Source organism: Bufo bufo, chromosome 1 (genome assembly GCF_905171765.1).
Source record: "Bufo bufo chromosome 1, aBufBuf1.1, whole genome shotgun sequence".
Classification (NCBI taxonomy): Eukaryota; Metazoa; Chordata; class Amphibia; order Anura; family Bufonidae; genus Bufo; species Bufo bufo.
The window spans coordinates 783,747,551-783,775,254 of record NC_053389.1 but is presented as its reverse complement, the minus strand read 5'-3'; the positions used below and the strand labels follow the sequence as shown (position 1 = coordinate 783,775,254).

Genomic DNA, 27,704 nt, shown 5'->3' with positions numbered 1-27,704 from the left:
AGAGATGCAAAGTGTGAATGCCGTGACCCGGATTCGAACCGGGGTTGCTGCGGCCACAACACAGAGTACTAACCACTATACGATCACGGCGACATTCACGAGCCAGGTAGGAGTCGAACCTACAATCTTCTGATCCGTAGTCAGACGCGTTATCCATTGCACCACTGGCCCTGCTGTACCATAAGTGGAAAATTGTGCACCACATTTCTGCCACACTGGAAAACCTCCAGCAAGGTACTATTGCCATAAGTACCTTCCATCTCTTAGGAATCAAATAGGAACCAGTGGGAGACTAAATATTTCCGTATGATCTGAAAATCATGTGAGGTTTCTATTTTTCTAACAACACATTTTTTCAAGAGGCGAAATCGCTACTTTGCAGATGGCTGCCATCAAAAGCAACCAGAACAAGAAGCCATGCAGGAGATGAAACTTGTTGTCTATTTCCTAAAAAATCCAAGAAGATTTTATACAACAGTGGAGAGGAAAAGTTACAAATAAAAGTAAAAAGGAAATGCCGGGAGCTGGATTTCGAATGGGTTTACTGTGGCCACAATGCAGAGTGCAACTTGCTATACCATCATGGCAACATTCACAATCCATGTTGGAGGACAAACCTACAGTCTTCCGAACTGAATTTAGAGGTGTGTTTCGTTGGACCACTGGCCCCTCTGGCATGGAGACGCAAAATCATGCGCCCCATTTCTGAAGCACTGTATACCATCCAACCGGGTACTTTTACCATAAGTGTCTTAAATCTCTTAGGAATCAAAAAGGAACTAGCCAGAGACTACATCTTTCGCGATCATATGCAATTCACGTGAGGTTTCTATTTTTCTCCCAACACACTTTTACATCAGGCGAAAGGGCTACTTTGCAGTTAGGTACTCTGAAAAGCAAAGAGATCGAGCAATCATGCAGGAGATGAAACCTGATGTCAATTTCTGGAAAATGCAAGACGATTTTACAACTGTGGAGAGGAAAAGTTATAAACAGAGGCAAAATGGAACTGGCGTGATTACGAAGTTAAAGAGAGATGCAAAGTGTGAATGCCGTGACCCGGATTCGAACTGGGGTTGCTGCGGCCACAACACAGAGTACTAACCACTATACGATCACGGCGACATTCACGAGCCAGGTAGGAGTCGAACCTACAATCTTCTGATCCGTAGTCAGATGCGTTATCCATTGCACCACTGGCCCTGCTGTACCATAAGTGGAAAATTGTGCACCACATTTCTGCCACACTGGAAAACCTCCAGCAAGGTACTATTGCCATAAGTACCTTCCATCTCTTAGGAATCAAATAGGAACCAGTGGGAGACTAAATATTTCCGTATGATCTGAAAATCATGTGAGGTTTCTATTTTTCTAACAACACATTTTTTCAAGAGGCGAAATCGCTACTTTGCAGATGGCTGCCATCAAAAGCAACCAGAACAAGAAGCCATGCAGGAGATGAAACCTGATGTCAATTTCCTAAAAAATCCAAGAAGATTTTATACAACAGGGGAGAGGAAAAGTTACAAATCAAAGTAAAAAGGAAATGCCGGGAGCTGGATTTCGAATGGGTTTACTGTGGCCACAATGCAGAGTGCAACTTGCTATACCATCATGGCAACATTCACAATCCATGTTGGAGGACAAACCTACAGTCTTCCGAACTGAATTTAGAGGTGTGTTTCGTTGGACCACTGGCCCCTCTGGCATGGAGACGCAAAATCATGCGCCCCATTTCTGAAGCACTGTATACCATCCAACCGGGTACTTTTACCATAAGTGTCTTAAATCTCTTAGGAATCAAAAAGGAACTAGCCAGAGACTACATCTTTCGCGATCATATGCAATTCACGTGAGGTTTCTATTTTTCTCCCAACACACTTTTACATCAGGCGAAAGGGCTACTTTGCAGTTAGGTACTCTGAAAAGCAAAGAGATCGAGCAATCATGCAGGAGATGAAACCTGATGTCAATTTCTGGAAAATGCAAGACGATTTTACAACTGTGGAGAGGAAAAGTTATAAACAGAGGCAAAATGGAACTGGCGTGATTACGAAGTTAAAGAGAGATGCAAAGTGTGAATGCCGTGACCCGGATTCGAACCGGGGTTGCTGCGGCCACAACACAGAGTACTAACCACTATACGATCACGGCGACATTCACGAGCCAGGTAGGAGTCGAACCTACAATCTTCTGATCCGTAGTCAGATGCGTTATCCATTGCGCCACTGGCCCTGCTGTACCATAAGTGGAAAATTGTGCACCACATTTCTGCCACACTGGAAAACCTCCAGCAAGGTACTATTGCCATAAGTACCTTCCATCTCTTAGGAATCAAATAGGAACCAGTGGGAGACTAAATATTTCCGTATGATCTGAAAATCATGTGAGGTTTCTATTTTTCTAACAACACATTTTTTCAAGAGGCGAAATCGCTACTTTGCAGATGGCTGCCATCAAAAGCAACCAGAACAAGAAGCCATGCAGGAGATGAAACCTGTTGTCTATTTCCTAAAAATTCCAAGAAGATTTTATACAACAGGGGAGAGGAAAAGTTACAAATAAAAGTAAAAAGGAAATGCCGGGAGCTGGATTTCGAATGGGTTTACTGTGGCCACAATGCAGAGTGCAACTTGCTATACCATCATGGCAACATTCACAATCCATGTTGGAGGACAAACCTACAGTCTTCCGAACTGAATTTAGAGGTGTGTTTCGTTGGACCACTGGCCCCTCTGGCATGGAGACGCAAAATCATGCGCCCCATTTCTGAAGCACTGTATACCATCCAACCGGGTACTTTTACCATAAGTGTCTTAAATCTCTTAGGAATCAAAAAGGAACTAGCCAGACACTACATCTTTCGCGATCATATGCAATTCACGTGAGGTTTCTATTTTTCTCCCAACACACTTTTACATCAGGCGAAAGGGCTACTTTGCAGTTAGGTACTCTGAAAAGCAAAGAGATCGAGCAATCATGCAGGAGATGAAACCTGATGTCAATTTCTGGAAAATGCAAGACGATTTTACAACTGTGGAGAGGAAAAGTTATAAACAGAGGCAAAATGGAACTGGCGTGATTACGAAGTTAAAGAGATGCAAAGTGTGAATGCCGTGACCCGGATTCGAACCGGGGTTGCTGCGGCCACAACACAGAGTACTAACCACTATACGACCACGGCGACATTCACGAGCCAGGTAGGAGTCGAACCTACAATCTTCTGATCCGTAGTCAGATGCGTTATCCATTGCACCACTGGCCCTGCTGTACCATAAGTGGAAAATTGTGCACCACATTTCTGCCACACTGGAAATCCTCCAGCAAGGTACTATTGCCATAAGTACCTTCCATCTCTTAGGAATCAAATAGGAACCAGTGGGAGAATAAATATTTCCGTATGATCTGAAAATCATGTGAGGTTTCTATTTTTCTAACAACATATTTTTTCAAGAGGCGAAATCGCTACTTTCCAGATGGCTGCCATCAAAAGCAACCAGAACAAGAAGCTATGCAGGAGATGAAACCTGTTGTCTATTTCCTAAAAAATCCAAGAAGATTTTATACAACAGGGGAGAGGAAAAGTTACAAATAAAAGTAAAAAGGAAATGCCGGGAGCTGGATTTCGAATGGGTTTACTGTGGCCACAATGCAGAGTGCAACTTGCTATACCATCATGGCAACATTCACAATCCATGTTGGAGGACAAACCTACAGTCTTCCGAACTGAATTTAGAGGTGTGTTTCGTTGGACCACTGGCCCCTCTGGCATGGAGACGCAAAATCATGCGCCCCATTTCTGAAGCACTGTATACCATCCAACCGGGTACTTTTACCATAAGTGTCTTAAATCTCTTAGGAATCAAAAAGGAACTAGCCAGAGACTACATCTTTCGCGATCATATGCAATTCACGTGAGGTTTCTATTTTTCTCCCAACACACTTTTACATCAGGCGAAAGGGCTACTTTGCAGTTAGGTACTCTGAAAAGCAAAGAGATCGAGCAATCATGCAGGAGATGAAACCTGATGTCAATTTCTGGAAAATGCTAGACGATTTTACAACTGTGGAGAGGAAAAGTTATAAACAGAGGCAAAATGGAACTGGCGTGATTACGAAGTTAAAGAGAGATGCAAAGTGTGAATGCCGTGACCCGGATTCGAACCGGGGTTGCTGCGGCCACAACACAGAGTACTAACCACTATACGATCACGGCGACATTCACGAGCCAGGTAGGAGTCGAACCTACAATCTTCTGATCCGTAGTCAGACGCGTTATCCATTGCGCCACTGGCCCTGCTGTACCATAAGTGGAAAATTGTGCACCACATTTCTGCCACACTGGAAAACCTCCAGCAAGGTACTATTGCCATAAGTACCTTCCATCTCTTACGAATCAAATAGGAACCAGTGGGAGACTAAATATTTCCGTATGATCTGAAAATCATGTGAGGTTTCTATTTTTCTAACAACACATTTTTTCAAGAGGCGAAATCGCTACTTTGCAGATGGCTGCCATCAAAAGCAACCAGAACAAGAAGCCATGCAGGAGATGAAACTTGTTGTCTATTTCCTAAAAAATCCAAGAAGATTTTATACAACAGTGGAGAGGAAAAGTTACAAATAAAAGTAAAAAGGAAATTCCGGGGGCTGGATTTCGAATGGGTTTACTGTGGCCACAATGCAGAGTGCAACTTGCTATACCATCATGGCAACATTCACAATCCATGTTGGAGGACAAACCTACAGTCTTCCGAACTGAATTTAGAGGTGTGTTTCGTTGGACCACTGGCCCCTCTGGCATGGAGACGCAAAATCATGCGCCCCATTTCTGAAGCACTGTATACCATCCAACCGGGTACTTTTACCATAAGTGTCTTAAATCTCTTAGGAATCAAAAAGGAACTAGCCAGAGACTACATCTTTCGCGATCATATGCAATTCACGTGAGGTTTCTATTTTTCTCCCAACACACTTTTACATCAGGCGAAAGGGCTACTTTGCAGTTAGGTACTCTGAAAAGCAAAGAGATCGAGCAATCATGCAGGAGATGAAACCTGATGTCAATTTCTGGAAAATGCAAGACGATTTTACAACTGTGGAGAGGAAAAGTTATAAACAGAGGCAAAATGGAACTGGCGTGATTACGAAGTTAAAGAGAGATGCAAAGTGTGAATGCCGTGACCCGGATTCAAACCGGCGTTGCTGTGGCCACAACACAGAGTACTAACCACTATATGATCACGGAGACATTCACGAGCCAGGTAGGAGTCGAACCTACAATCTTCTGATCCGTAGTCAGACGCGTTATCCATTGCGCCACTGGCCCTGCTGTACCATAAGTGGAAAATTGTGCACCACATTTCTGCCACACTGGAAAACCTCCAGCAAGGTACTATTGCCATAAGTACCTTCCATCTCTTACGAATCAAATAGGAACCAGTGGGAGACTAAATATTTCCGTATGATCTGAAAATCATGTGAGGTTTCTATTTTTCTAACAACACATTTTTTCAAGAGGCGAAATCGCTACTTTGCAGATGGCTGCCATCAAAAGCAACCAGAACAAGAAGCCATGCAGGAGATGAAACTTGTTGTCTATTTCCTAAAAAATCCAAGAAGATTTTATACAACAGTGGAGAGGAAAAGTTACAAATAAAAGTAAAAAGGAAATTCCGGGAGCTGGATTTCGAATGGGTTTACTGTGGCCACAATGCAGAGTGCAACTTGCTATACCATCATGGCAACATTCACAATCCATGTTGGAGGACAAACCTACAGTCTTCCGAACTGAATTTAGAGGTGTGTTTCGTTGGACCACTGGCCCCTCTGGCATGGAGACGCAAAATCATGCGCCCCATTTCTGAAGCACTGTATACCATCCAACCGGGTACTTTTACCATAAGTGTCTTAAATCTCTTAGGAATCAAAAAGGAACTAGCCAGAGACTACATCTTTCGCGATCATATGCAATTCACGTGAGGTTTCTATTTTTCTCCCAACACACTTTTACATCAGGCGAAAGGGCTACTTTGCAGTTAGGTACTCTGAAAAGCAAAGAGATCGAGCAATCATGCAGGAGATGAAACCTGATGTCAATTTCTGGAAAATGCAAGACGATTTTACAACTGTGGAGAGGAAAAGTTATAAACAGAGGCAAAATGGAACTGGCGTGATTACGAAGTTAAAGAGAGATGCAAAGTGTGAATGCCATGACCCGGATTCGAACCGGGGTTGCTGCGGCCACAACACAGAGTACTAACCACTATACGATCACGGCGACATTCACGAGCCAGGTAGGAGTCGAACCTACAATCTTCTGATCCGTAGTCAGACGCGTTATCCATTGCGCCACTGGCCCTGCTGTACCATAAGTGGAAAATTGTGCACCACATTTCTGCCACACTGGAAAACCTCCAGCAAGGTACTATTGCCATAAGTACCTTCCATCTCTTACGAATCAAATAGGAACCAGTGGGAGACTAAATATTTCCGTATGATCTGAAAATCATGTGAGGTTTCTATTTTTCTAACAACACATTTTTTCAAGAGGCGAAATCGCTACTTTGCAGATGGCTGCCATCAAAAGCAACCAGAACAAGAAGCCATGCAGGAGATGAAACTTGTTGTCTATTTCCTAAAAAATCCAAGAAGATTTTATACAACAGTGGAGAGGAAAAGTTACAAATAAAAGTAAAAAGGAAATTCCGGGAGCTGGATTTCGAATGGGTTTACTGTGGCCACAATGCAGAGTGCAACTTGCTATACCATCATGGCAACATTCACAATCCATGTTGGAGGACAAACCTACAGTCTTCCGAACTGAATTTAGAGGTGTGTTTCGTTGGACCACTGGCCCCTCTGGCATGGAGACGCAAAATCATGCGCCCCATTTCTGAAGCACTGTATACCATCCAACCGGGTACTTTTACCATAAGTGTCTTAAATCTCTTAGGAATCAAAAAGGAACTAGCCAGAGACTACATCTTTCGCGATCATATGCAATTCACGTGAGGTTTCTATTTTTCTCCCAACACACTTTTACATCAGGCGAAAGGGCTACTTTGCAGTTAGGTACTCTGAAAAGCAAAGAGATCGAGCAATCATGCAGGAGATGAAACCTGATGTCAATTTCTGGAAAATGCAAGACGATTTTACAACTGTGGAGAGGAAAAGTTATAAACAGAGGCAAAATGGAACTGGCGTGATTACGAAGTTAAAGAGAGATGCAAAGTGTGAATGCCGTGACCCGGATTCGAACCGGGGTTGCTGCGGCCACAACACAGAGTACTAACCACTATACGATCACGGCGACATTCACGAGCCAGGTAGGAGTCGAACCTACAATCTTCTGATCCGTAGTCAGACGCGTTATCCATTGCGCCACTGGCCCTGCTGTACCATAAGTGGAAAATTGTGCACCACATTTCTGCCACACTGGAAAACCTCCAGCAAGGTACTATTGCCATAAGTACCTTCCATCTCTTAGGAATCAAATAGGAACCAGTGGAGACTAAATATTTCCGTATGATCTGAAAATCATGTGAGGTTTCTATTTTTCTAACAACACATTTTTTCAAGAGGCGAAATCGCTACTTTGCAGATGGCTGCCATCAAAAGCAACCAGAACAAGAAGCCATGCAGGAGATGAAACTTGTTGTCTATTTCCTAAAAAATCCAAGAAGATTTTATACAACAGTGGAGAGGAAAAGTTACAAATAAAAGTAAAAAGGAAATTCCGGGAGCTGGATTTCGAATGGGTTTACTGTGGCCACAATGCAGAGTGCAACTTGCTATACCATCATGGCAACATTCACAATCCATGTTGGAGGACAAACCTACAGTCTTCCGAACTGAATTTAGAGGTGTGTTTCGTTGGACCACTGGCCCCTCTGGCATGGAGACGCAAAATCATGCGCCCCATTTCTGAAGCACTGTATACCATCCAACCGGGTACTTTTACCATAAGTGTCTTAAATCTCTTAGGAATCAAAAAGGAACTAGCCAGAGACTACATCTTTCGCGATCATATGCAATTCACGTGAGGTTTCTATTTTTCTCCCAACACACTTTTACATCAGGCGAAAGGGCTACTTTGCAGTTAGGTACTCTGAAAAGCAAAGAGATCGAGCAATCATGCAGGAGATGAAACCTGATGTCAATTTCTGGAAAATGCAAGACGATTTTACAACTGTGGAGAGGAAAAGTTATAAACAGAGGCAAAATGGAACTGGCGTGATTACGAAGTTAAAGAGAGATGCAAAGTGTGAATGCCGTGACACGGATTCGAACCGGGGTTGCTGCGGCCACAACACAGAGTACTAACCACTATACGATCACGGCGACATTCACGAGCCAGGTAGGAGTCGAACCTACAATCTTCTGATCCGTAGTCAGACGCGTTATCCATTGCGCCACTGGCCCTGCTGTACCATAAGTGGAAAATTGTGCACCACATTTCTGCCACACTGGAAAACCTCCAGCAAGGTACTATTGCCATAAGTACCTTCCATCTCTTAGGAATCAAATAGGAACCAGTGGGAGACTAAATATTTCCGTATGATCTGAAAATCATGTGAGGTTTCTATTTTTCTAACAACACATTTTTTCAAGAGGCGAAATCGCTACTTTGCAGATGGCTGCCATCAAAAGCAACCAGAACAAGAAGCCATGCAGGAGATGAAACTTGTTGTCTATTTCCTAAAAAATCCAAGAAGATTTTATACAACAGTGGAGAGGAAAAGTTACAAATAAAAGTAAAAAGGAAATTCCGGGAGCTGGATTTCGAATGGGTTTACTGTGGCCACAATGCAGAGTGCAACTTGCTATACCATCATGGCAACATTCACAATCCATGTTGGAGGACAAACCTACAGTCTTCCGAACTGAATTTAGAGGTGTGTTTCGTTGGACCACTGGCCCCTCTGGCATGGAGACGCAAAATCATGCGCCCCATTTCTGAAGCACTGTATACCATCCAACCGGGTACTTTTACCATAAGTGTCTTAAATCTCTTAGGAATCAAAAAGGAACTAGCCAGAGACTACATCTTTCGCGATCATATGCAATTCACGTGAGGTTTCTATTTTTCTCCCAACACACTTTTACATCAGGCGAAAGGGCTACTTTGCAGTTAGGTACTCTGAAAAGCAAAGAGATCGAGCAATCATGCAGGAGATGAAACCTGATGTCAATTTCTGGAAAATGCAAGACGATTTTACAACTGTGGAGAGGAAAAGTTATAAACAGAGGCAAAATGGAACTGGCGTGATTACGAAGTTAAAGAGAGATGCAAAGTGTGAATGCCGTGACCCGGATTCGAACCGGGGTTGCTGCGGCCACAACACAGAGTACTAACCACTATACGATCACGGCGACATTCACGAGCCAGGTAGGAGTCGAACCTACAATCTTCTGATCCGTAGTCAGACGCTTTATCCATTGCGCCACTGGCCCTGCTGTACCATAAGTGGAAAATTGTGCACCACATTTCTGCCACACTGGAAAACCTCCAGCAAGTTACTATTGCCATAAGTACCTTCCATCTCTTAGGAATCAAATAGGAACCAGTGGGAGACTAAATATTTCCGTATGATCTGAAAATCATGTGAGGTTTCTATTTTTCTAACAACACATTTTTTCAAAATGAAAAGTCAGTCCTGTGTCCCAACACCGACAAATTACTTGCGCTGCTGCTGGTCCCGGAGTAGTGTGGTAGGTCATACACACTGGTGAATACAATATGAAGGGTTTTGGAACCGCGCTGCTCTGGACCAAGTCTCCCGATAAACGTGGATGGCAGAGGATGAGCCCCTTTCTCCCAACACCCAAAGGATCCAATCTTCAAAAGATCTCCTCCTCTAAGGGTTTAAATGGGATAGGCAGAATAGTGAAGCACCCTTTGCAATTTTTTCTTAAAAGGTTTTATTATACTCACAAGAGTTGGTAGACAAAAAGCATATAATACAAATTATCAGAACGTCAGGTTCCTGCCCGACCCGGGTTTCGCTGTATCGCTTCCTCAGGGGCATCTGCTGTGCATGCTTGCACTCCGGCCCTTAAATAGCCCAGCTGCTCTTAATCAGTTAACCAGTAAGGTTCCGGAACATGCAGCAGTTACTAAAACAGTTGTACATCTCACATCCTTAATTTGTCATTGTTGTTCCTTTATGCTTTCACAAACACATTAGATATGAAGATAAGGAAGGTTCCTTCCTCCTTTATGAGAGTCATAAAATCATACATAAAACATATAAAACATTAATGAAATAAAAATAGGGGATCATTTCCCTCTATTATAAATTAAACAAACCACATTTCTATCCTTATGTTGCCGCACCATTACATATTAAATTGCAGCCTAATTCGCATTATAACATCATATAACCAAAATCTACATTATCGTTCCTAGTATCCACCCACTCCTAGTGCATAGTGTCAGTATCCCCCGCCCATTCTTACTAGCGTCATCCAGGTATCCCTGCCCCACCTCCCTCCTCTGTCATAATATCATGTGGCAGCACCGCCCAATAGAACGGTCCGAATATCATGACGTCACTCACAGGTCCTTGAGAAACCAAATAAAGGAGGACAGATGCCGACATGGGTACAGACAGGCTACTGGAGCATATATTGAATGTATAACTGTCCCCTAAACTGCCTATTCCTGAATCTTATATCCACCAATCTCCACCTAATTCCTCCTATAGCGCAATACGGGTATCCTTGACCCCGCCTCCTTCCCCCGGCGTGCGTCTCTTGGGGCACCATCACTCCGCCCCCACGACGTCACCCACAGGTCCTTAGGAGGCGCGGTGGTGGAGAGCCAGATCACGCCAATAGGCGCAAGTTACAGTATACAAGGTTTCAAATCAAATTCAATATTAAGCCCTCCTGGTTGTAGGGTCCCTAATTGATAGATCCACTCCACCTCTTTCTTATTAATCTGTGCCAAAGCATCCCCTCCTCGCCAGTGATGTTTAACACTTTCTACTCCCACAAATGTTAGACCTCGCGGATTTTTTTCATGCTTTAATTTAAAATGTGCCGATACACTATGGGTCATCAGGCCTTTTTTTATATTACGTAAATGTTCCTGTATTCTGACTTTCAGTTTCCTGACCGTCCTGCCCACGTACTGGAGCCCGCAAGGGCACTCCAGCACGTATACCATACCCTCTTTTTCACACGAGCAATCTCCTCTTATACGGAAATCAGCCCCATTCTTTTTTGATGTTATAAAATTGGTGTATCTCTGCCGTTCTTTCGAATTCCGGTTCTTACATCCTGCGCAAAATCCGCACCAGGTGAATTTTCCTCCATTTTTCTGGGTCTTAATGTTTATTGGGGGGATGGCACTATGCACAAGTTTTGTTCTAATGCTTGCTGCTTTTTTAAATATAAAAGAGGGATTCTTTGGTATCGTTTTTCCTAGTATCGGGTCATTCTTTAGAATAGCCCAATTCTTTTTTACCATTTTCTTAATGTTGTCGGACATTGAGCAAAATTTGGTTACAAAGGAGAATCTATAGTCCCTATCCACCTTTTTGTTAATCTCTATGTTTAATTCCTTTCCTCCCACTTTTTCTAACTCCACACTCTGTATACACTCATCCAGAACAGTCTCATTATAACCTCTCTCCAAAAACCTATCTTTTAGTACCCCGCATTGTGTCCTATAGTCGCTCATCACTGTACAGTTACGGGCCATCCTCTTAAACTGACCTTTCGGTATGTTCTTGAGCCATGGGCCGTAATGACAGCTCTTGATGTCAATGTAGGAGTTCACATCTGTTTCCTTAAAAAAGGACTTAGTCATGTAACGGCCATCTTCTATCCGTATGCACAGGTCTAGAAAGTTAACACTCTCATTACTGATATCCCCCACAAATCGTAGGTTCCAGTCATTATTGTTCAGTTGGTCAATGAACAACTCGAGTCCCTCTCTTCCTCCTTCCCACACTAGGAGACAGTCATCGATGTACCTCCTCCAGAAGGTCAGTTTGCCTCCTGCGGTGTCCGCTCCTAGTGTGGGAAGGATGGCACTCTCCTCCCATGCACCCATAAAAATATTTGCAAAACTGGGGGCGAATTTCGCCCCCATCGCAGTACCAATGCACTGTACGTAATATGAGTCCCTGAACCAAAAATAGTTATGATCGAGGCAATAACTGAGGCATCCTAAAATAAAATCTCTCTGTGGATCCCCTATTCTTTCATCATTCCTAATCCTACTTTCTACCGCCTCCATCCCTAATTTTTTTGGGATGACAGTGTACAGGGATGCCACGTCAATTGTGGCCATCCATGTATTCACAGTTGGGGGACTAAGGCCTTCAATAAGATCTAACACGGATCCAGTGTCCTTTAAATGCGAGGGGTTTTGCAACACGTATCCTTGCAGATAAAAGTCAATGTATTCCGTGACCCTGCACGTCAACGAGTTAAGCCCCGAAACAATTGGCCTCCCCGGAGGGTCTATTGGATTTTTATGTACTTTGGGCAGATGGTAAATCACCGGTACTAGCGGGAATGGGATGGAAAGGTATTCATATTCTTTTTTATTCAAAATTCCTTTTTTAAAACCCTCTGATAGAATGTTATCCAGAGTCAATTTATACTCCTGGGTGGGGTTACTTTTCAATTTTTTGTATGTTGTTGTATCTGATACTAATCTTGCCATTTCGGCTTCATATTTTTCTTTGTTCATTACAACAACCCCCCCTCCTTTATCAGCTGGCTTTATAATAATATCTGGGTTGTTTTCCAGATCTTTAAGGGCTTTTCTCTCTTTATATGTTAAATTTTGTGTCCCCTTATCCATATCCATCTCTTCCAACTCCTTTAATAGACCAGTTTTAAAGGCCTCTACACATTCGTTATTGGGATTTTTCGGAAAAAACTTTGATTTTTCTTTCATTTTTGTATGTAGGATCTCCCTATCCTTATCCGATTTTATATTAATCCCTTCAACATTTATGTTCTGTGGTGCAGGGTTATTAATCCAATATTTGGCCATATTTATTTTTCTGATGAATTTATGAATATCCAAAAATGCCTCAAACTTATTGATCCTCTGGCTTGGTGCATATTTCAAGCCCTTACTCAGGACATTCTTTTCTCCCTCTGTTAGGGTATGACTACTTAAGTTAAAGATTCCTCTTATATCTCCTTGCTCCTTTTCATTTTTGGGCTTATTTTTCCCTTTTCCCCTTTTTCCTCTACCAGGCTTCTTTTTTGTGGGGTCCTTACTGCTTGTTCTCTTAGTTCTCCTTCCCTCTGTACTCCTTTTATGCCCTGGTGGGGAAAATTTTGCTCATCCTGTGGTCTCAAACTCTGTCTGTCTCCCTCCTCAGTATCCCTTTTTGGTTCTTCTCCATAGCTGTTTCTTTCATAATGGGCTCCTTTTCCATAATGACTCATATTATAGTTTTCATTATAGTTTTCCTGTGGTCTCCATTTAGGTTTCCCCTATATCCTCCTCCCTGATGTGACTGTCTGTATGGTGGTCTGTATTGCTGCCCCCTATATCCATTGTTATACCCGAAATTCCCATTATACTGTCCTCCTCTATAATCCTGATTAGGACCCCAACCACCCCATTGTCGGCCTCCATGGTTATACTGATATGCACTGTTTTGCGGGTGCCTATGATGGTTCGTTCTCCCTGAATGCGAATTATATGCATATGTATTTTCCCTATTCTGCTGATAATAATTGTCATGGTTTCGATTGTAATACCCATGATTCTGCTGCGGCATATACTCATTAACTTGTGGTTTATAGTTGTTTTTAAAAACTTTTTGTTTCCCCACCCCATTCTCAAGTTTCGTAAAACCTCCAGTGTAGTCTCCAGGGTTTGGATTACTATCACTGCATTCATCCACAAATATCGTTTCTGACCCAATCCCCTCCGTGTTTTTTTGCTTATTCTTCCATTTATATATCATATCTGTTTTGTAATCATTACAGATTTTGGCATATTTCTTTTGTTTTTTACTCCTAATTTCTTGTTCGGATTTGAGCACAGATTCTTGACATTGCTTACTACATTTCTCATATATCTCTCTATTGGCATTTATTAGTGGATTAATCACCTCCTGTAAATCATCAATGGCCTTATTAATCTTCCTTAGTTTGTTCTTTCGAACCACAATAATATATTGCATAGCTTTCCAGGCACATTCATTCATTACTTTCTCCCAACCCACTAAATCTTCCTCCTCCTCAGTTACCAAAGGGAGTTGCCATCTCAGACCTTCTGGGATCCTGCCTTCCATTAGGAATCGCTCCAAGGAGGCAATGTCCCAGGTGGTCCTGATTTCCCTAGTGAACTCTCTTTCCAGTTTCACAAATAGTAATCGCATGTCATCCTGCCCTTTGTCAATATCATACGGAGTTTCATTAAACACATCAAGATTGCACTTAAAATTAGCTCTAAAATCAAAAATGTCCATGTTGTTAACAAGACTTAATGACCCACAAATACAGGTAAAAAAGCAAAATGAAAAGTCAGTCCTGTGTCCCAACACCGACAAATTACTTGCGCTGCTGCTGGTCCCGGAGTAGTGTGGTAGGTCATACACACTGGTGAATACAATATGAAGGGTTTTGGAACCGCGCTGCTCTGGACCAAGTCTCCCGATAAACGTGGATGGCAGAGGATGAGCCCCTTTCTCCCAACACCCAAAGGATCCAATCTTCAAAAGATCTCCTCCTCTAAGGGTTTAAATGGGATAGGCAGAATAGTGAAGCACCCTTTGCAATTTTTTCTTAAAAGGTTTTATTATACTCACAAGAGTTGGTAGACAAAAAGCATATAATACAAATTATCAGAACGTCAGGTTCCTGCCCGACCCGGGTTTCGCTGTATCGCTTCCTCAGGGGCATCTGCTGTGCATGCTTGCACTCCGGCCCTTAAATAGCCCAGCTGCTCTTAATCAGTTAACCAGTAAGGTTCCGGAACATGCAGCAGTTACTAAAACAGTTGTACATCTCACATCCTTAATTTGTCATTGTTGTTCCTTTATGCTTTCACAAACACATTAGATATGAAGATAAGGAAGGTTCCTTCCTCCTTTATGAGAGTCATAAAATCATACATAAAACATATAAAACATTAATGAAATAAAAATAGGGGATCATTTCCCTCTATTATAAATTAAACAAACCACATTTCTATCCTTATGTTGCCGCACCATTACATATTAAATTGCAGCCTAATTCGCATTATAACATCATATAACCAAAATCTACATTATCGTTCCTAGTATCCACCCACTCCTAGTGCATAGTGTCAGTATCCCCCGCCCATTCTTACTAGCGTCATCCAGGTATCCCTGCCCCACCTCCCTCCTCTGTCATAATATCATGTGGCAGCACCGCCCAATAGAACGGTCCGAATATCATGACGTCACTCACAGGTCCTTGAGAAACCAAATAAAGGAGGACAGATGCCGACATGGGTACAGACAGGCTACTGGAGCATATATTGAATGTATAACTGTCCCCTAAACTGCCTATTCCTGAATCTAGGTGGAGATTGGTGGATATAAGATTCAGGAATAGGCAGTTTAGGGGACAGTTATACATTCAATATATGCTCCAGTAGCCTGTCTGTACCCATGTCGGCATCTGTCCTCCTTTATTTGGTTTCTCAAGGACCTGTGAGTGACGTCATGATATTCGGACCGTTCTATTGGGCGGTGCTGCCACATGATATTATGACAGAGGAGGGAGGTGGGGCAGGGATACCTGGATGACGCTAGTAAGAATGGGCGGGGGATACTGACACTATGCACTAGGAGTGGGTGGATACTAGGAACGATAATGTAGATTTTGGTTAAATGATGTTATAATGCGAATTAGGCTGCAATTTAATATGTAATGGTGCGGCAACATAAGGATAGAAATGTGGTTTGTTTAATTTATAATAGAGGGAAATGATCCCCTATTTTTATTTCATTAATGTTTTATATGTTTTATGTATGATTTTATGACTCTCATAAAGGAGGAAGGAACCTTCCTTATCTTCATATCTAATGTGTTTGTGAAAGCATAAAGGAACAACAATGACAAATTAAGGATGTGAGATGTACAACTGTTTTAGTAACTGCTGCATGTTCCGGAACCTTACTGGTTAACTGATTAAGAGCAGCTGGGCTATTTAAGGGCCGGAGTGCAAGCATGCACAGCAGATGCCCCTGAGGAAGCGATACAGCGAAACCCGGGTCGGGCAGGAACCTGACGTTCTGATAATTTGTATTATATGCTTTTTGTCTACCAACTCTTGTGAGTATAATAAAACCTTTTAAGAAAAAATTGCAAAGGGTGCTTCACTATTCTGCCTATCCCATTTAAACCCTTAGAGGAGGAGATCTTTTGAAGATTGGATCCTTTGGGTGTTGGGAGAAAGGGGCTCATCCTCTGCCATCCACGTTTATCGGGAGACTTGGTCCAGAGCAGCGCGGTTCCAAAACCCTTCATATTGTATTCACCAGTGTGTATGACCTACCACACTACTCCGGGACCAGCAGCAGCGCAAGTAATTTGTCGGTGTTGGGACACAGGACTGACTTTTCATTTTGCTTTTTTACCTGTATTTGTGGGTCATTAAGTCTTGTTAACAACATGGACATTTTTGATTTTAGAGCTAATTTTAAGTGCAATCTTGATGTGTTTAATGAAACTCCGTATGATATTGACAAAGGGCAGGATGACATGCGATTACTATTTGTGAAACTGGAAAGAGAGTTCACTAGGGAAATCAGGACCACCTGGGACATTGCCTCCTTGGAGCGATTCCTAATGGAAGGCAGGATCCCAGAAGGTCTGAGATGGCAACTCCCTTTGGTAACTGAGGAGGAGGAAGATTTAGTGGGTTGGGAGAAAGTAATGAATGAATGTGCCTGGAAAGCTATGCAATATATTATTGTGGTTCGAAAGAACAAACTAAGGAAGATTAATAAGGCCATTGATGATTTACAGGAGGTGATTAATCCACTAATAAATGCCAATAGAGAGATATATGAGAAATGTAGTAAGCAATGTCAAGAATCTGTGCTCAAATCCGAACAAGAAATTAGGAGTAAAAAACAAAAGAAATATGCCAAAATCTGTAATGATTACAAAACAGATATGATATATAAATGGAAGAATAAGCAAAAAAACACGGAGGGGATTGGGTCAGAAACGATATTTGTGGATGAATGCAGTGATAGTAATCCAAACCCTGGAGACTACACTGGAGGTTTTACGAAACTTGAGAATGGGGTGGGGAAACAAAAAGTTTTTAAAAACAACTATAAACCACAAGTTAATGAGTATATGCCGCAGCAGAATCATGGGTATTACAATCGAAACCATGACAATTATTATCAGCAGAATAGGGAAAATACATATGCATATAATTCGCATTCAGGGAGAACGAACCATCATAGGCACCCGCAAAACAGTGCATATCAGTATAACCATGGAGGCCGACAATGGGGTGGTTGGGGTCCTAATCAGGATTATAGAGGAGGACAGTATAATGGGAATTTCGGGTATAACAATGGATATAGGGGGCAGCAATACAGACCACCATACAGACAGTCACATCAGGGAGGAGGATATAGGGGAAAACCTAAATGGAGACCACAGGAAAACTATAATGAAAACTATAATATGAGTCATTATGGAAAAGGAGCCCATTATGAAAGAAACAGCTATGGAGAAGAACCAAAAAGGGATACTGAGGAGGGAGACAGACAGAGTTTGAGACCACAGGATGAGCAAAATTTTCCCCACCAGGGCATAAAAGGAGTACAGAGGGAAGGAGAACTAAGAGAACAAGCAGTAAGGACCCCACAAAAAAGAAGCCTGGTAGAGGAAAAAGGGGAAAAGGGAAAAATAAGCCCAAAAATGAAAAGGAGCAAGGAGATATAAGAGGAATCTTTAACTTAAGTAGTCATACCCTAACAGAGGGAGAAAAGAATGTCCTGAGTAAGGGCTTGAAATATGCACCAAGCCAGAGGATCAATAAGTTTGAGGCATTTTTGGATATTCATAAATTCATCAGAAAAATAAATATGGCCAAATATTGGATTAATAACCCTGCACCACAGAACATAAATGTTGAAGGGATTAATATAAAATCGGATAAGGATAGGGAGATCCTACATACAAAAATGAAAGAAAAATCAAAGTTTTTTCCGAAAAATCCCAATAACGAATGTGTAGAGGCCTTTAAAACTGGTCTATTAAAGGAGTTGGAAGAGATGGATATGGATAAGGGGACACAAAATTTAACATATAAAGAGAGAAAAGCCCTTAAAGATCTGGAAAACAACCCAGATATTATTATAAAGCCAGCTGATAAAGGAGGGGGGGTTGTTGTAATGAACAAAGAAAAATATGAAGCCGAAATGGCAAGATTAGTATCAGATACAACAACATACAAAAAATTGAAAAGTAACCCCACCCAGGAGTATAAATTGACTCTGGATAACATTCTATCAGAGGGTTTTAAAAAAGGAATTTTGAATAAAAAAGAATATGAATACCTTTCCATCCCATTCCCGCTAGTACCGGTGATTTACCATCTGCCCAAAGTACATAAAAATCCAATAGACCCTCCGGGGAGGCCAATTGTTTCGGGGCTTAACTCGTTGACGTGCAGGGTCACGGAATACATTGACTTTTATCTGCAAGGATACGTGTTGCAAAACCCCTCGCATTTAAAGGACACTGGATCCGTGTTAGATCTTATTGAAGGCCTTAGTCCCCCAACTGTGAATACATGGATGGCCACAATTGACGTGGCATCCCTGTACACTGTCATCCCAAAAAAATTAGGGATGGAGGCGGTAGAAAGTAGGATTAGGAATGATGAAAGAATAGGGGATCCACAGAGAGATTTTATTTTAGGATGCCTCAGTTATTGCCTCGATCATAACTATTTTTGGTTCAGGGACTCATATTACGTACAGTGCATTGGTACTGCGATGGGGGCGAAATTCGCCCCCAGTTTTGCAAATATTTTTATGGGTGCATGGGAGGAGAGTGCCATCCTTCCCACACTAGGAGCGGACACCGCAGGAGGCAAACTGACCTTCTGGAGGAGGTACATCGATGACTGTCTCCTAGTGTGGGAAGGAGGAAGAGAGGGACTCGAGTTGTTCATTGACCAACTGAACAATAATGACTGGAACCTACGATTTGTGGGGGATATCAGTAATGAGAGTGTTAACTTTCTAGACCTGTGCATACGGATAGAAGATGGCCGTTACATGACTAAGTCCTTTTTTAAGGAAACAGATGTGAACTCCTACATTGACATCAAGAGCTGTCATTACGGCCCATGGCTCAAGAACATACCGAAAGGTCAGTTTAAGAGGATGGCCCGTAACTGTACAGTGATGAGCGACTATAGGACACAATGCGGGGTACTAAAAGATAGGTTTTTGGAGAGAGGTTATAATGAGACTGTTCTGGATGAGTGTATACAGAGTGTGGAGTTAGAAAAAGTGGGAGGAAAGGAATTAAACATAGAGATTAACAAAAAGGTGGATAGGGACTATAGATTCTCCTTTGTAACCAAATTTTGCTCAATGTCCGACAACATTAAGAAAATGGTAAAAAAGAATTGGGCTATTCTAAAGAATGACCCGATACTAGGAAAAACGATACCAAAGAATCCCTCTTTTATATTTAAAAAACCAGCAAGCATTAGAACAAAACTTGTGCATAGTGCCATCCCCCCAATAAACATTAAGACCCAGAAAAATGGAGGAAAATTCACCTGGTGCGGATTTTGCGCAGGATGTAAGAACCGGAATTCGAAAGAACGGCAGAGATACACCAATTTTATAACATCAAAAAAGAATGGGGCTGATTTCCGTATAAGAGGAGATTGCTCGTGTGAAAAAGAGGGTATGGTATACGTGCTGGAGTGCCCTTGCGGGCTCCAGTACGTGGGCAGGACGGTCAGGAAACTGAAAGTCAGAATACAGGAACATTTACGTAATATAAAAAAAGGCCTGATGACCCATAGTGTATCGGCACATTTTAAATTAAAGCATGAAAAAAATCCGCGAGGTCTAACATTTGTGGGAGTAGAAAGTGTTAAACATCACTGGCGAGGAGGGGATGCTTTGGCACAGATTAATAAGAAAGAGGTGGAGTGGATCTATCAATTAGGGACCCTACAACCAGGAGGGCTTAATATTGAATTTGATTTGAAACCTTGTATACTGTAACTTGCGCCTATTGGCGTGATCTGGCTCTCCACCACCGCGCCTCCTAAGGACCTGTGGGTGACGTCGTGGGGGCGGAGTGATGGTGCCCCAAGAGACGCACGCCGGGGGAAGGAGGCGGGGTCGAGGATACCCGTATTGCGCTATAGGAGGAATTAGGTGGAGATTGGTGGATATAAGATTCAGGAATAGGCAGTTTAGGGGACAGTTATACATTCAATATATGCTCCAGTAGCCTGTCTGTACCCATGTCGGCATCTGTCCTCCTTTATTTGGTTTCTCAAGGACCTGTGAGTGACGTCATGATATTCGGACCGTTCTATTGGGCGGTGCTGCCACATGATATTATGACAGAGGAGGGAGGTGGGGCAGGGATACCTGGATGACGCTAGTAAGAATGGGCGGGGGATACCGACACTATGCACTAGGAGTGGGTGGATACTAGGAACGATAATGTAGATTTTGGTTATATGATGTTATAATGCGAATTAGGCTGCAATTTAATATGTAATGGTGCGGCAACATAAGGATAGAAATGTGGTTTGTTTAATTTATAATAGAGGGAAATGATCCCCTATTTTTATTTCATTAATGTTTTATATGTTTTATGTATGATTTTATGACTCTCATAAAGGAGGAAGGAACCTTCCTTATCTTCATATCTAATGTGTTTGTGAAAGCATAAAGGAACAACAATGACAAATTAAGGATGTGAGATGTACAACTGTTTTAGTAACTGCTGCATGTTCCGGAACCTTACTGGTTAACTGATTAAGAGCAGCTGGGCTATTTAAGGGCCGGAGTGCAAGCATGCACAGCAGATGCCCCTGAGGAAGCGATACAGCGAAACCCGGGTCGGGCAGGAACCTGACGTTCTGATAATTTGTATTATATGCTTTTTGTCTACCAACTCTTGTGAGTATAATAAAACCTTTTAAGAAAAAATTGCAAAGGGTGCTTCACTATTCTGCCTATCCCATTTAAACCCTTAGAGGAGGAGATCTTTTGAAGATTGGATCCTTTGGGTGTTGGGAGAAAGGGGCTCATCCTCTGCCATCCACGTTTATCGGGAGACTTGGTCCAGAGCAGCGCGGTTCCAAAACCCTTCATACAACACATTTTTTCAAGAGGCGAAATCGCTACTTTGCAGATGGCTGCCATCAAAAGCAACCAGAACAAGAAGCCATGCAGGAGATGAAACTTGTTGTCTATTTCCTAAAAAATCCAAGAAGATTTTATACAACAGTGGAGAGGAAAAGTTACAAATAAAAGTAAAAAGGAAATTCCGGGAGCTGGATTTCGAATGGGTTTACTGTGGCCACAATGCAGAGTGCAACTTGCTATACCATCATGGCAACATTCACAATCCATGTTGGAGGACAAACCTACAGTCTTCCGAACTGAATTTAGAGGTGTGTTTCGTTGGACCACTGGCCCCTCTGGCATGGAGACGCAAAATCATGCGCCCCATTTCTGAAGCACTGTATACCATCCAACCGGGTACTTTTACCATAAGTGTCTTAAATCTCTTAGGAATCAAAAAGGAACTAGCCAGAGACTACATCTTTCGCGATCATATGCAATTCACGTGAGGTTTCTATTTTTCTCCCAACACACTTTTACATCAGGCGAAAGGGCTACTTTGCAGTTAGGTACTCTGAAAAGCAAAGAGATCGAGCAATCATGCAGGAGATGAAACCTGATGTCAATTTCTGGAAAATGCAAGACGATTTTACAACTGTGGAGAGGAAAAGTTATAAACAGAGGCAAAATGGAACTGGCGTGATTACGAAGTTAAAGAGAGATGCAAAGTGTGAATGCCATGACCCGGATTCGAACCGGGGTTGCTGCGGCCACAACACAGAGTACTAACCACTATACGATCACGGCGACATTCACGAGCCAGGTAGGAGTCGAACCTACAATCTTCTGATCCGTAGTCAGATGCTTTATCCATTGCGCCACTGGCCCTGCTGTACCATAAGTGGAAAATTGTGCACCACATTTCTGCCACACTGGAAAACCTCCAGCAAGGTACTATTGCCATAAGTACCTTCCATCTCTTAGGAATCAAATAGGAACCAGTGGGAGACTAAATATTTCCGTATGATCTGAAAATCATGTGAGGTTTCTATTTTTCTAACAACACATTTTTTCAAGAGGCGAAATCGCTACTTTGCAGATGGCTGCCATCAAAAGCAACCAGAACAAGAAGCCATGCAGGAGATGAAACTTGTTGTCTATTTCCTAAAAAATCCAAGAAGATTTTATACAACAGTGGAGAGGAAAAGTTACAAATAAAAGTAAAAAGGAAATTCCGGGAGCTGGATTTCGAATGGGTTTACTGTGGCCACAATGCAGAGTGCAACTTGCTATACCATCATGGCAACATTCACAATCCATGTTGGAGGACAAACCTACAGTCTTCCGAACTGAATTTAGAGGTGTGTTTCGTTGGACCACTGGCCCCTCTGGCATGGAGACGCAAAATCATGCGCCCCATTTCTGAAGCACTGTATACCATCCAACCGGGTACTTTTACCATAAGTGTCTTAAATCTCTTAGGAATCAAAAAGGAACTAGCCAGAGACTACATCTTTCGCGATCATATGCAATTCACGTGAGGTTTCTATTTTTCTCCCAACACACTTTTACATCAGGCGAAAGGGCTACTTTGCAGTTAGGTACTCTGAAAAGCAAAGAGATCGAGCAATCATGCAGGAGATGAAACCTGATGTCAATTTCTGGAAAATGCAAGACGATTTTACAACTGTGGAGAGGAAAAGTTATAAACAGAGGCAAAATGGAACTGGCGTGATTACGAAGTTAAAGAGAGATGCAAAGTGTGAATGCCGTGACCCGGATTCGAACCGGGGTTGCTGCGGCCACAACACAGAGTACTAACCACTATACGATCACGGCGACATTCACGAGCCAGGTAGGAGTTGAACCTACAATCTTCTGATCCGTAGTCAGATGCTTTATCCATTGCGCCACTGGCCCTGCTGTACCATAAGTGGAAAATTGTGCACCACATTTCTGCCACACTGGAAAACCTCCAGCAAGGTACTATTGCCATAAGTACCTTCCATCTCTTACGAATCAAATAGGAACCAGTGGGAGACTAAATATTTCCGTATGATCTGAAAATCATGTGAGGTTTCTATTTTTCTAACAACACATTTTTTCAAGAGGCGAAATCGCTACTTTGCAGATGGCTGCCATCAAAAGCAACCAGAACAAGAAGCCATGCAGGAGATGAAACTTGTTGTCTATTTCCTAAAAAATCCAAGAAGATTTTATACAACAGTGGAGAGGAAAAGTTACAAATAAAAGTAAAAAGGAAATTCCGGGAGCTGGATTTCGAATGGGTTTACTGTGGCCACAATGCAGAGTGCAACTTGCTATACCATCATGGCAACATTCACAATCCATGTTGGAGGACAAACCTACAGTCTTCCGAACTGAATTTAGAGGTGTGTTTCGTTGGACCACTGGCCCCTCTGGCATGGAGACGCAAAATCATGCGCCCCATTTCTGAAGCACTGTATACCATCCAACCGGGTACTTTTACCATAAGTGTCTTAAATCTCTTAGGAATCAAAAAGGAACTAGCCAGAGACTACATCTTTCGCGATCATATGCAATTCACGTGAGGTTTCTATTTTTCTCCCAACACACTTTTACATCAGGCGAAAGGGCTACTTTGCAGTTAGGTACTCTGAAAAGCAAAGAGATCGAGCAATCATGCAGGAGATGAAACCTGATGTCAATTTCTGGAAAATGCAAGACGATTTTACAACTGTGGAGAGGAAAAGTTATAAACAGAGGCAAAATGGAACTGGCGTGATTACGAAGTTAAAGAGAGATGCAAAGTGTGAATGCCGTGACCCGGATTCGAACCGGGGTTGCTGCGGCCACAACACAGAGTACTAACCACTATACGATCACGGCGACATTCACGAGCCAGGTAGGAGTCGAACCTACAATCTTCTGATCCGTAGTCAGACGCGTTATCCATTGCGCCACTGGCCCTGCTGTACCATAAGTGGAAAATTGTGCACCACATTTCTGCCACACTGGAAAACCTCCAGCAAGGTACTATTGCCATAAGTACCTTCCATCTCTTAGGAATCAAATAGGAACCAGTGGGAGACTAAATATTTCCGTATGATCTGAAAATCATGTGAGGTTTCTATTTTTCTAACAACACATTTTTTCAAGAGGCGAAATCGCTACTTTGCAGATGGCTGCCATCAAAAGCAACCAGAACAAGAAGCCATGCAGGAGATGAAACTTGTTGTCTATTTCCTAAAAAATCCAAGAAGATTTTATACAACAGTGGAGAGGAAAAGTTACAAATAAAAGTAAAAAGGAAATTCCGGGAGCTGGATTTCGAATGGGTTTACTGTGGCCACAATGCAGAGTGCAACTTGCTATACCATCATGGCAACATTCACAATCCATGTTGGAGGACAAACCTACAGTCTTCCGAACTGAATTTAGAGGTGTGTTTCGTTGGACCACTGGCCCCTCTGGCATGGAGACGCAAAATCATGCGCCCCATTTCTGAAGCACTGTATACCATCCAACCGGGTACTTTTACCATAAGTGTCTTAAATCTCTTAGGAATCAAAAAGGAACTAGCCAGAGACTACATCTTTCGCGATCATATGCAATTCACGTGAGGTTTCTATTTTTCTCCCAACACACTTTTACATCAGGCGAAAGGGCTACTTTGCAGTTAGGTACTCTGAAAAGCAAAGAGATCGAGCAATCATGCAGGAGATGAAACCTGATGTCAATTTCTGGAAAATGCAAGACGATTTTACAACTGTGGAGAGGAAAAGTTATAAACAGAGGCAAAATGGAACTGGCGTGATTACGAAGTTAAAGAGAGATGCAAAGTGTGAATGCCATGACCCGGATTCGAACCGGGGTTGCTGCGGCCACAACACAGAGTACTAACCACTATACGATCACGGCGACATTCACGAGCCAGGTAGGAGTCGAACCTACAATCTTCTGATCCGTAGTCAGACGCGTTATCCATTGCACCACTGGCCCTGCTGTACCATAAGTGGAAAATTGTGCACCACATTTCTGCCACACTGGAAAACCTCCAGCAAGGTACTATTGCCATAAGTACCTTCCATCTCTTAGGAATCAAATAGGAACCAGTGGGAGACTAAATATTTCCGTATGATCTGAAAATCATGTGAGGTTTCTATTTTTCTAACAACACATTTTTTCAAGAGGCGAAATCGCTACTTTGCAGATGGCTGCCATCAAAAGCAACCAGAACAAGAAGCCATGCAGGAGATGAAACTTGTTGTCTATTTCCTAAAAAATCCAAGAAGATTTTATACAACAGTGGAGAGGAAAAGTTACAAATAAAAGTAAAAAGGAAATTCCGGGAGCTGGATTTCGAATGGGTTTACTGTGGCCACAATGCAGAGTGCAACTTGCTATACCATCATGGCAACATTCACAATCCATGTTGGAGGACAAACCTACAGTCTTCCGAACTGAATTTAGAGGTGTGTTTCGTTGGACCACTGGCCCCTCTGGCATGGAGACGCAAAATCATGCGCCCCATTTCTGAAGCACTGTATACCATCCAACCGGGTACTTTTACCATAAGTGTCTTAAATCTCTTAGGAATCAAAAAGGAACTAGCCAGAGACTACATCTTTCGCGATCATATGCAATTCACGTGAGGTTTCTATTTTTCTCCCAACACACTTTTACATCAGGCGAAAGGGCTACTTTGCAGTTAGGTACTCTGAAAAGCAAAGAGATCGAGCAATCATGCAGGAGATGAAACCTGATGTCAATTTCTGGAAAATGCAAGACGATTTTACAACTGTGGAGAGGAAAAGTTATAAACAGAGGCAAAATGGAACTGGCGTGATTACGAAGTTAAAGAGAGATGCAAAGTGTGAATGCCGTGACCCGGATTCGAACCGGGGTTGCTGCGGCCACAACACAGAGTACTAACCACTATACGATCACGGCGACATTCACGAGCCAGGTAGGAGTCGAACCTACAATCTTCTGATCCGTAGTCAGACGCGTTATCCATTGCGCCACTGGCCCTGCTGTACCATAAGTGGAAAATTGTGCACCACATTTCTGCCACACTGGAAAACCTCCAGCAAGGTACTATTGCCATAAGTACCTTCCATCTCTTACGAATCAAATAGGAACCAGTGGGAGACTAAATATTTCCGTATGATCTGAAAATCATGTGAGGTTTCTATTTTTCTAACAACACATTTTTTCAAGAGGCGAAATCGCTACTTTGCAGATGGCTGCCATCAAAAGCAACCAGAACAAGAAGCCATGCAGGAGATGAAACTTGTTGTCTATTTCCTAAAAAATCCAAGAAGATTTTATACAACAGTGGAGAGGAAAAGTTACAAATAAAAGTAAAAAGGAAATTCCGGGAGCTGGATTTCGAATGGGTTTACTGTGGCCACAATGCAGAGTGCAACTTGCTATACCATCATGGCAACATTCACAATCCATGTTGGAGGACAAACCTACAGTCTTCCGAACTGAATTTAGAGGTGTGTTTCGTTGGACCACTGGCCCCTCTGGCATGGAGACGCAAAATCATGCGCCCCATTTCTGAAGCACTGTATACCATCCAACCGGGTACTTTTACCATAAGTGTCTTAAATCTCTTAGGAATCAAAAAGGAACTAGCCAGAGACTACATCTTTCGCGATCATATGCAATTCACGTGAGGTTTCTATTTTTCTCCCAACACACTTTTACATCAGGCGAAAGGGCTACTTTGCAGTTAGGTACTCTGAAAAGCAAAGAGATCGAGCAATCATGCAGGAGATGAAACCTGATGTCAATTTCTGGAAAATGCAAGACGATTTTACAACTGTGGAGAGGAAAAGTTATAAACAGAGGCAAAATGGAACTGGCGTGATTACGAAGTTAAAGAGAGATGCAAAGTGTGAATGCCGTGACCCGGATTCGAACCGGGGTTGCTGCGGCCACAACACAGAGTACTAACCACTATACGATCACGGCGACATTCACGAGCCAGGTAGGAGTCGAACCTACAATCTTCTGATCCGTAGTCAGACGCGTTATCCATTGCGCCACTGGCCCTGCTGTACCATAAGTGGAAAATTGTGCACCACATTTCTGCCACACTGGAAAACCTCCAGCAAGGTACTATTGCCATAAGTACCTTCCATCTCTTAGGAATCAAATAGGAACCAGTGGGAGACTAAATATTTCCGTATGATCTGAAAATCATGTGAGGTTTCTATTTTTCTAACAACACATTTTTTCAAGAGGCGAAATCGCTACTTTGCAGATGGCTGCCATCAAAAGCAACCAGAACAAGAAGCCATGCAGGAGATGAAACTTGTTGTCTATTTCCTAAAAAATCCAAGAAGATTTTATACAACAGTGGAGAGGAAAAGTTACAAATAAAAGTAAAAA

General features: G+C 42.4%; 29 non-coding genes across 29 annotated transcripts; all 29 read right to left on the bottom strand.

The window, feature by feature from the left end:
* Nucleotides 1-18: 18 nt before the first annotated feature.
* TRNAH-GUG lies at nucleotides 19-90 on the bottom strand. Its single transcript has one exon. It is a non-coding gene; the product is annotated as a tRNA-His (tRNA).
* Nucleotides 91-98: 8 nt separating this feature from the next.
* TRNAR-ACG lies at nucleotides 99-171 on the bottom strand. Its single transcript has one exon. It is a non-coding gene; the product is annotated as a tRNA-Arg (tRNA).
* A 959-nt stretch (nucleotides 172-1,130) lies between these two features.
* TRNAR-ACG lies at nucleotides 1,131-1,203 on the bottom strand. Its single transcript has one exon. It is a non-coding gene; the product is annotated as a tRNA-Arg (tRNA).
* Nucleotides 1,204-2,082: 879 nt separating this feature from the next.
* Nucleotides 2,083-2,154, bottom strand: TRNAH-GUG. Its single transcript has one exon. It is a non-coding gene; the product is annotated as a tRNA-His (tRNA).
* An 8-nt stretch (nucleotides 2,155-2,162) lies between these two features.
* TRNAR-ACG lies at nucleotides 2,163-2,235 on the bottom strand. The gene has a single exon. It is a non-coding gene; the product is annotated as a tRNA-Arg (tRNA).
* Nucleotides 2,236-3,112: 877 nt separating this feature from the next.
* On the bottom strand, nucleotides 3,113-3,184 carry TRNAH-GUG. The gene has a single exon. It is a non-coding gene; the product is annotated as a tRNA-His (tRNA).
* An 8-nt stretch (nucleotides 3,185-3,192) lies between these two features.
* TRNAR-ACG lies at nucleotides 3,193-3,265 on the bottom strand. Its single transcript has one exon. It is a non-coding gene; the product is annotated as a tRNA-Arg (tRNA).
* Nucleotides 3,266-4,144: 879 nt separating this feature from the next.
* On the bottom strand, nucleotides 4,145-4,216 carry TRNAH-GUG. Its single transcript has one exon. It is a non-coding gene; the product is annotated as a tRNA-His (tRNA).
* An 8-nt stretch (nucleotides 4,217-4,224) lies between these two features.
* On the bottom strand, nucleotides 4,225-4,297 carry TRNAR-ACG. The gene has a single exon. It is a non-coding gene; the product is annotated as a tRNA-Arg (tRNA).
* A 959-nt stretch (nucleotides 4,298-5,256) lies between these two features.
* Nucleotides 5,257-5,329, bottom strand: TRNAR-ACG. The gene has a single exon. It is a non-coding gene; the product is annotated as a tRNA-Arg (tRNA).
* An 879-nt stretch (nucleotides 5,330-6,208) lies between these two features.
* On the bottom strand, nucleotides 6,209-6,280 carry TRNAH-GUG. Its single transcript has one exon. It is a non-coding gene; the product is annotated as a tRNA-His (tRNA).
* Nucleotides 6,281-6,288: 8 nt separating this feature from the next.
* On the bottom strand, nucleotides 6,289-6,361 carry TRNAR-ACG. The gene has a single exon. It is a non-coding gene; the product is annotated as a tRNA-Arg (tRNA).
* Nucleotides 6,362-7,240: 879 nt separating this feature from the next.
* On the bottom strand, nucleotides 7,241-7,312 carry TRNAH-GUG. Its single transcript has one exon. It is a non-coding gene; the product is annotated as a tRNA-His (tRNA).
* Nucleotides 7,313-7,320: 8 nt separating this feature from the next.
* On the bottom strand, nucleotides 7,321-7,393 carry TRNAR-ACG. Its single transcript has one exon. It is a non-coding gene; the product is annotated as a tRNA-Arg (tRNA).
* A 958-nt stretch (nucleotides 7,394-8,351) lies between these two features.
* Nucleotides 8,352-8,424, bottom strand: TRNAR-ACG. Its single transcript has one exon. It is a non-coding gene; the product is annotated as a tRNA-Arg (tRNA).
* Nucleotides 8,425-9,303: 879 nt separating this feature from the next.
* On the bottom strand, nucleotides 9,304-9,375 carry TRNAH-GUG. Its single transcript has one exon. It is a non-coding gene; the product is annotated as a tRNA-His (tRNA).
* Nucleotides 9,376-9,383: 8 nt separating this feature from the next.
* Nucleotides 9,384-9,456, bottom strand: TRNAR-ACG. Its single transcript has one exon. It is a non-coding gene; the product is annotated as a tRNA-Arg (tRNA).
* A 12,596-nt stretch (nucleotides 9,457-22,052) lies between these two features.
* Nucleotides 22,053-22,124, bottom strand: TRNAH-GUG. The gene has a single exon. It is a non-coding gene; the product is annotated as a tRNA-His (tRNA).
* Nucleotides 22,125-22,132: 8 nt separating this feature from the next.
* Nucleotides 22,133-22,205, bottom strand: TRNAR-ACG. The gene has a single exon. It is a non-coding gene; the product is annotated as a tRNA-Arg (tRNA).
* An 879-nt stretch (nucleotides 22,206-23,084) lies between these two features.
* TRNAH-GUG lies at nucleotides 23,085-23,156 on the bottom strand. Its single transcript has one exon. It is a non-coding gene; the product is annotated as a tRNA-His (tRNA).
* Nucleotides 23,157-23,164: 8 nt separating this feature from the next.
* Nucleotides 23,165-23,237, bottom strand: TRNAR-ACG. The gene has a single exon. It is a non-coding gene; the product is annotated as a tRNA-Arg (tRNA).
* An 879-nt stretch (nucleotides 23,238-24,116) lies between these two features.
* TRNAH-GUG lies at nucleotides 24,117-24,188 on the bottom strand. The gene has a single exon. It is a non-coding gene; the product is annotated as a tRNA-His (tRNA).
* An 8-nt stretch (nucleotides 24,189-24,196) lies between these two features.
* Nucleotides 24,197-24,269, bottom strand: TRNAR-ACG. The gene has a single exon. It is a non-coding gene; the product is annotated as a tRNA-Arg (tRNA).
* An 879-nt stretch (nucleotides 24,270-25,148) lies between these two features.
* Nucleotides 25,149-25,220, bottom strand: TRNAH-GUG. The gene has a single exon. It is a non-coding gene; the product is annotated as a tRNA-His (tRNA).
* An 8-nt stretch (nucleotides 25,221-25,228) lies between these two features.
* On the bottom strand, nucleotides 25,229-25,301 carry TRNAR-ACG. The gene has a single exon. It is a non-coding gene; the product is annotated as a tRNA-Arg (tRNA).
* Nucleotides 25,302-26,180: 879 nt separating this feature from the next.
* TRNAH-GUG lies at nucleotides 26,181-26,252 on the bottom strand. The gene has a single exon. It is a non-coding gene; the product is annotated as a tRNA-His (tRNA).
* An 8-nt stretch (nucleotides 26,253-26,260) lies between these two features.
* Nucleotides 26,261-26,333, bottom strand: TRNAR-ACG. Its single transcript has one exon. It is a non-coding gene; the product is annotated as a tRNA-Arg (tRNA).
* Nucleotides 26,334-27,212: 879 nt separating this feature from the next.
* TRNAH-GUG lies at nucleotides 27,213-27,284 on the bottom strand. Its single transcript has one exon. It is a non-coding gene; the product is annotated as a tRNA-His (tRNA).
* Nucleotides 27,285-27,292: 8 nt separating this feature from the next.
* On the bottom strand, nucleotides 27,293-27,365 carry TRNAR-ACG. The gene has a single exon. It is a non-coding gene; the product is annotated as a tRNA-Arg (tRNA).
* Nucleotides 27,366-27,704: the final 339 nt, after the last annotated feature.